The sequence below is a fragment of the Solanum verrucosum genome, unplaced genomic scaffold (assembly GCF_900185275.1).
Source record: "Solanum verrucosum unplaced genomic scaffold, falcon-dt-bn FXZP01000205.1, whole genome shotgun sequence".
Taxonomy (NCBI): Eukaryota; Viridiplantae; Streptophyta; class Magnoliopsida; order Solanales; family Solanaceae; genus Solanum; species Solanum verrucosum.
The window spans coordinates 2,534,654-2,542,678 of NW_026019950.1; the positions used below are offsets into that span (position 1 = coordinate 2,534,654).

Genomic DNA, 8,025 nt, shown 5'->3' on the forward strand with positions numbered 1-8,025 from the left:
TAATTTAGTTTTTATCCTAATTTTAAAAAAATTATAATCACATTAATTTTTTTGTTCTTTTTCAAAGGAGAGGAATATTTTCTAAAAAAATAATTAATCTAAAAAGTCAAAGTAATCTCTTAAATTTGCAAATTACTAACACAAAGTACCACCTATGATACAGAAAGTACCAACAACTTGGTGTATTTGTGTAGACACCATCTTTATTTTTCTTTTTTTTTTTTGCAAGAAGAAAAGAAAAGTTTGGGCATGAATGTATTTCACAGAAATTAAATGGTTTGAGAGACTTTGAAAGGAGAGAAAGGGAGAGGGAGGCGCAGTTAAAAGGTAAAGAAGAAGGAGAGTATAACAAATACAAAAACCAAGAACCACAAGAAAGAAAAAAGGGAAAAATTTCATTTCTCTTTATCTATATCTACTCATTTTTCCCTATAAATTAAAAATATATATATACCTCCCCTTTCTTCTTTAGTTGAATTTAGAGATGATTACTGCTTCATCCCTTTTGTTTTCATGGGTAGATAATCTTCTCCTTTTTTTTTTCTTTTTGATATTATGAATCCTGTGTACTTTTCTGATGATGATTGATGAGGATTTTCGTTTTTCTGTTTTGATGGTGTTTGGAAGTTTCTGGGTTTTGGTTATTAATGGAGGACTTGATTAACTAAAGATGATCGTGTTTGTTAACAGGGAATTTGAATGTTGAAGATAGTTTTTTAAGTTTTTAATGGGTTTTTAGAAGGGGAAAAAAGGGGGAGAGTTGTAATTGATCGCTAATTTTTAGCTCATTTGATTTGTAAGTTGATTATTGATCTTGATGAAACAGATTATAAGATCAGTGTTTGTTTTAGATCGGATTAATTGAAACATTTTCATTGATAAATCTTTTTGGGGGTTTTACCTTGTTGTTTTTTTTAGATAAATCTTGTTGAGTGATCATAGCAATGTAAATGAAATGGATGATACATTTTCGATGTTTTTGTTATTTAGATGATTACTATGACTTGGAGATAGGACTGATGTTTGACGTTTTGTTTTCAGGATTTGGTTTAATCTTGTGCAACGAATAATGGGTTGCCGGTCTGATGTATTATGGTGGTGTGAAGCGAATGCTTATTGTGTTACCTTACTAGTTGGGTCGAATGTAGATGATGCTGGATTGTTTGATGAAACATTTCTGGGAATTCCGTTGATAGATAGGTAGTGGTTGTTTAGTGTGATGATAGATAATGTTGTAGATTCAATCTAGTTCTACTGCAGTTAGGTTTGTTCCGGTGGTAGGAGAATGAACTGCTGGGGATTTCATGGGGCGGAGTAATTAGATATTGAATTGGTGCAAGACAGGTGATAGAATTTAGGTAGTGTAGTTGATTAGATATTGACAAGAAGATTGTGGAGGTAACAAATTTACGTTAGACATGGGGTTGCCTCAAGTGCCCTCCAGCAATATTGCTGAGGAAGTGGCCACATCATTGAGCACATTTGTTCAAACTCCTGCTAGATTTGCTGGCATGAGTAGTTGTGATATGAGTGGAATGCACATAAGTTGCCTTAGCAATCGGACATCAGCGGATTTTTCATTCGTCTCGTCTAGGGATGTTTCCAGGGATGCTGATATTCTTAGTCTACATAAAGATGGTATGACAAGCATGCATAAATTGAGGATTGATTCTGCAGAAAATCATGGCTTCTTCACTCACAATGGTGGAAGGACTACCCAGAGTCCTGCATCAAGGATTGTTGGGTTCGAATCAAAAAGTGCAATAAAAAGCCATGCTAGTTTGTTTGAAGCAAATCCATTGGATAGCGTCGATTCATCTACTGTGGTTCGGGACATTGACAGAATGAATGAGACTACAAGTTCATTAGTTAGGAAACGCTTGTTGTCTCCTTTGAATGGTATGGTTCTTCCAGATAAATTTGCTGGTGAATCTCTGGATATTGGTGGTAGTACTGTTCGGAGTAATTCCAACTTCACTCGTGATAAATATGGTGCTTCCTCACAAGAACATAAAAAGGCTCATATAGGCAACACAGACAACTTTAGTAATGAAAATTGGTTCATGCCATCTTTCCCTAGGGGGAATTGTTTGCCAACTGAAAACTGTGGAGAAGTCTCCACTTTTGTCATAGATTGTCCTTTGTTCAATGACGGGGGACCTGAATCTGAGATCCCTTTTACTCCTCCATCCCCTGGGTTAAACTTTTATGCACATATGATAAAAACACAGTTGAAAGATGGGATAATGGACATGCCCGGAGAATATACATTCTCGCCACCTCCGTCTCTTTCTCCTCTTGGACCAAAATCTCATATAAGGTTGGGACGCGCAGAAAGGTTTAGGCATTCCTGGGAGGATCACGATGATAACTACTTAACTTTGAAGGATGTGGAACAGTCACTTGATCGAAGGCTTTCAGGCATTTTATCTCCCCGGAAGGAAGAGGATCGCAAAACAGGAAGTGATCTTTTTCAAGATGTTGAAGTTTTTGAGATGAACTTTGAACGTTCCACACCTGAAAGTTTAAGTGTCATGAGGCGGTCCAAGACACAAAATTCAGTTCCTACAAATCAATGTGCAAGATTTGGTAGAAGTCTTAGTGGACTGTCTGTCAAAAGGTCCTTAGTCGGTTCATTCGAGGAGTCACTATTATCTGGTCGTTTGACATCCAGTGTAGTCAGCCAGGTTGGTCTTAGTGCCTCAATTATCTTGAAGATGCTGTTTATGTTCTTTCAGATGTCATCCAAATTATCCTTGGTCTTCGTTTTGAGCATTAGTTTTCCTTGATCTCTTTGTTTAAGTATTTGTGCCATGATCTTGGAAATGGTTTGACATATTGCTCTTGTTGACAAATTATAATATGCTTATGCAGAGAATTGATGGTTTTCTTGCCGTCCTTAGTATCACTGGTGGAAATTTCTCGCCACATCCTCAGAAACTTCCATTTGCTGTAACTAGCGTAGATGGTGATAACTTCTTGCTTTATTACTCATCAATAGATCTTGGAAGACCAGGTAGTGATGGTAAAGGCTCACAAATCAGGAACTCTAGCACTAATAGTTTACAAACAAACAAGGGCCGCCTACGTATACCGATGAAAGGGCGCATACAACTGGTATTCTGCTCCTATCCTCTCAGCTTGCTTGTGCATCTGTGAACATGCTTATGTTGAATATCCCTTATTCTTAAGGAGTCTAATTTTCATATAAAAGAGATAGCCCTGAAACATATCTTTGCTCTGAGGCAATAGGAACCCATCCTTGTAATTTGAAGGATTCCATCAATTCTGTTTGCTAATTTGATATTTGAAAAAAAAAATGTTTGATAAACTGGTTTCATTATGAGGAAGAGGAATAGATTTTGGACATATAAATGGGGAGATAAAATGTGATGGCTCCACTTTCTCCATAGAAGGGAAATTAAATCATTTTGAGGAGAACTCTTATTTTGATTGTTCATATATCCTAAGCTAAGTAATTTTTCATGATCATCAAAAGTTTGTTGTAACCAAGTTTTTGGTTAAGAAATACCAACATCACTACATGTCCTGAAAATTGTATTCCAAATACTTAATAGTTACATAGTTACCCTTGTCTCAAAAAAAATACTTAATAGTTACTCCCTAAGACCATTTTATATAAGGGTAGTTGACTGGAAACTGAATTTGAGATGTTAAATGACTTGTATATTATATTACACATTAAAAGAAAATATTAAGCCAATATTTGAAAACTTAGTTTGATAGAAGAAGCATCACATGTTCAACTTTATTTGTTAATAATGGTGATGTCTATGCTGGTTTGCGGGGGATTCAACTATTCCATAGGGTGCTTGTTGCCTCTTACTAGCACAGTTTTCAGGTAACTCTACCAACTCACCAATGCTTAGGCAGATAGCGAATGCCTTATGGTCTTTTCAGGATTTGAACCCTAGTCTCCAAAGTTTGCACCCGCTTCATTGACCACTAGAGCACACCTTTGGGTGCATTTGAACTTTCTCTGTATAATGTGTTCTTCATATGCTTAATACTGGTGACATGGGAAACATTGTAGGTAAAACAAGTCAAGCTTGTGCATGATCACGGTGTTACATCATTAGTGCTTTTATAATAGAAACTTCATATTTTTCCCCAGAGCTTTGGTCTAGTGGTACGAGCTCAGCGCGCAGGCGTGTCTTAGGCGCACTTCATGGGTTTTTGAACCCTGTTGCAGACAAAAGTCTTGGTATTTTAAGTGAAGAAGAGAGGAGGTCAGGCCCATTATCTATGGAGTTTTGAACTGTGAGCAACAGGCCCGCGAGAATTTCCCGGTTATAAAAAAAATAGAAAAAGAGAAACCCAGTGCACTAAGGTCCTGCTATATGAGGGGTCTGGGAAAGGGCCGTACACAATTGTCTACTACAAAAGAATAGGAACTTCATACTTTGTTCTCCTACAGCAAATCTCCTTTTATCTCCAGGATGTGCTAATTCTCACTATTTCCTCTATATTGATGTTGGTGACACAAATTGTCAACCTCATGATATCAGCGCATGAGGCCTTCTGCAGCAAAACATGCTTGAGCGATTTCTCCTAAACATCATTGTATAGGGACAAAACAAACTTTAGGATTGATTGATTGATACCATACTGTAAAATGAAGAAACTTAGAAATTGGATGATTTCTGAATCTATCATTGGTCCAATCTTCTCAGCCTGTAATTCTCGTGGGGAGCATGAAGTGATTGATTTAATATAGGTCTTTCCATTACGTTTATCACCTTGGTCTTAAGTACTCTCATCTTTCTGGTTTTTCCTTGGCTTAAAGCAGGGAGTTGTATGACTATGATTAGTCAACCACCATTTTGTTTTACTTTTCCCAGAGATCCTAAAACAATAAGGATAACTTATTTGTTTCAGAGAATACCAAATAGCTTGGAGATTGATCATGAAATAGAAAGTTTGAGTCCCTCATCCAGTAGTTCTCTTTGGTCATTTTACGGAGAAACTGAATATGAACGCAGCTCTAGAATTAACTGTAGGCTATAACTCTGAGATGTGACACTCAAATGTAGAAATTTTCCTTTTGCGAGCAAGCAGGTCTGAACACCACCGTTATATGAAAATAATATATGTAGAAATCTTCCTTCTTTCTGAATGCTACAGCTCTTTGTGACTCCTAGTTGTACGAGATATACATTTTTTGGTAATTTGCTGATGATTTTAACATAAATGTGCCTTTGTCTTTCCTTTATGTAAGTATAAACTTTTGATTGCTATTGGCGCAGGTTCTAAGCAATCCAGAGAGAACACCTATCCACACATTCTTATGTAGCTATGATTTGAGTGACATGCCAGCTGGTACTAAGGTAGGTTCAAGCTGTATTACCACTTTGAGGTGGGGAAACTATGCAACTTTGGTATAATTGTGAGAACTTCTATTTTTTATCATAATGATGTACGAGCTTTTCTTTATCGGAGAATATCTAGTCGATCATCACTTTATTCATCGAATTTTGATATTGGAATATGGTTCAAGCAGCAGTAAATACTTGAAGCATCTGTGTATGCTAAGATAAGTAATCAGTTCACGAGCTTTTATAGAGCAGAACCAGTGGGCATTGTACTGATTTTGTGCATGTTTGATGATGAATAAATGGGGAACTATGCGAGCAGTACTATTGGGCATTGCACTGATTTTGTGCATGTTTGATTATGGACAAAATGGGAAACTGATGGGTCTTTATAGTAGATAGGAGATAGTTGTGTCAGACTCTTCTTTCATACCTTTCATCTGTGGGACTGACAGATAATCTATATTCTGATATTTGCCTGATTCCATGATAGCTTTAATGATGAGTGTCAATAAAAAAGTACTGCATCTCATGTTATATGCAGTGAAGAGGTACTATATCTTTAGCATCCAAAGGGGTTATTATTATGCAGTTATGCATTAGCCTTGAATATCTTTGTTTTAATCACTATTTGAGCCCAATTACATGAAACATTGTTCTTCAAGCAAACTAGTGCAAGATGGCTTCACTAGCCATGCAGTTGTTTGTCTGCAGTTGAATTGTAGCCTGTTGATTCCTTTGCTGGTCTTAAAGATTAGGTTGGCTGAACAATCTTTGTAAGCGGTCCTGGTTTCGGTTCACTGGACTTGAATAGTTATTTTTTGAGATTGGTATTTGATGATCTGTGCCTATACATGTGTAACGGGAAAATAGGTGCAACTATGTGCAGCTAAAATGCTTTCATCTATGATCTTAGTGATTACTTCGATTTTAATAGGATATACATGGGGCATTATTAAAGTCATACTAGCATTTATGTGAATCCACATTTGACAATGGTGATCTCACACTAGTTACGTGATTGCAGACATTTTTACGTCAAAAGATAAATTTGTTTATGGATAAAGCTGGAAACAAGAGTTTAGACAGAAAGATGGATAGTGAACCACCGTCGGTTATTAGTGTTGAGGAATCTATGCTGCGTGAAAGCCATTCTACCAAATCTCATGGTACTGGCAAGGCAGGCCATTGTGGAACGAAACCTGCAAATAGCACTTCAAAGGTGAATGAGAGTACTGCTAATTCTAGTGTTCTTCGTTACGCTCTACATCTCTGGTTCTTGTGTCCCTACCCGAAGAAGAGCACAAAATCAGGTATTCAGTGCAAAGATGATCAGGAGAGACGATTCTACTTGTATAATGATATGAGAGTAGTTTTCCCTCAACGACATTCAGATGCTGATGAAGGCAAGGTATGTCTAATATGGTATATATGACTTACGCTGCGTTATGTATCCTACTGCTAACTAAAGCATCTGTATGTCTTTTAAAAAGATTCAGTGATGTTGGACTAATTGGTCTTTGAGGTGCACTCTGTTCACCCCGTTGCCTCAGTAAATTGAATTGATGTTATTGAAATTTGTTAAAATGAAGAGAACTATGTTGTGATTAGTAATTTAGATTTGTCCAACCATCCAACCTTTGCCTTCTTTCTCTGAAATGGAGAAGAAACCTGTGTTTTCTCCACTGGGATTAAGGGGAGCTAATGTTATGTCTTTCTGGAGTGATATGCTAAAGTTCATTAAAATGTGAACAAGGAACTTGTAGCATTTGCTCGACTTCAATCATAATAGTATGAGAATTCCCATACACATTCTTAAGTGCATGCATATTCCATCAATATCTACTTCTCCGTGCTGTTTGCCAACTTTGAAGGAGATGCTTAGGTTATTGTCTTCCTTTTTCGGTGGAAGAGTATATTGTCCTCTGGATGCAGAAGTAGATATTGTTTGGCAGTGTAGATTGGTTGCCTTCATTTGTGATATTATTGATGCTCAATTAGTTCAATGATACTAATTGGAATCCATATTTTTGAAACTGCAGTTACATGTAGAACATCATTTCCCCAGAGATCCCAAGTATTTTGACATCAGCGACTGAGATGGTGAACTTTATTCGATGTCTCACCGTCTTATTTCCGTTGTGCATAATGTAAATGTTATTCCTAGTTCACCTGTAAATTCTTTCCAATAAATAGTTTTATCATTGACCTGTACAGAATTGTACATAAGCATTTTCTACCATCAATGGAAAAAAAAATAACAGGGAAAGGAAGAAATGTTTTTTTTTCTTTCTTTTCACTATTCTGAAATGTGACTCAGTTGTACTAACTACTAGAAACCATTTGTTCATACCCTAGTTCCTTTGACTTTAGCTCCACAATTTTCTGCATAAATGCATGAAAAGTCTTTCTCGAAAAACCCCATGTGAAATTCGAATCAAAGCTAATATGGCACGTTTCGAACTTGGACCATTTCACCTGATTAGTCAAAAAATTTTCTTATGTATTTAACTTGTGACTAGTAAGGCATTGAGGATACAGAAGAGACATTTAGATTAAAATGTCATTTACTTTTTTTCACTAGAAAAATTATCTTTTAAAAAAATAAATAGAAATCTGTTATTCTCATAGGATGGCCAATTAAACATATGAAAACCGAAGTGAAATATTTTCCTTTCGTATCAAACAAATG

At 36.4% G+C, this 8,025-nt stretch overlaps 1 pseudogene across 1 annotated transcript; it reads left to right on the forward strand.

The window, feature by feature from the left end:
- Positions 1–269: 269 nt before the first annotated feature.
- Positions 270–7,334, forward strand: LOC125813795 (uncharacterized; annotated as a pseudogene). The gene is made up of 6 exons (XR_007442090.1): positions 270–327; positions 1,042–2,687; positions 2,875–3,117; positions 5,268–5,348; positions 6,361–6,744; positions 7,211–7,334. The product of XR_007442090.1 is annotated as an uncharacterized LOC125813795 (transcript).
- The last annotated feature ends 691 nt before the right edge of the window (positions 7,335–8,025 follow it).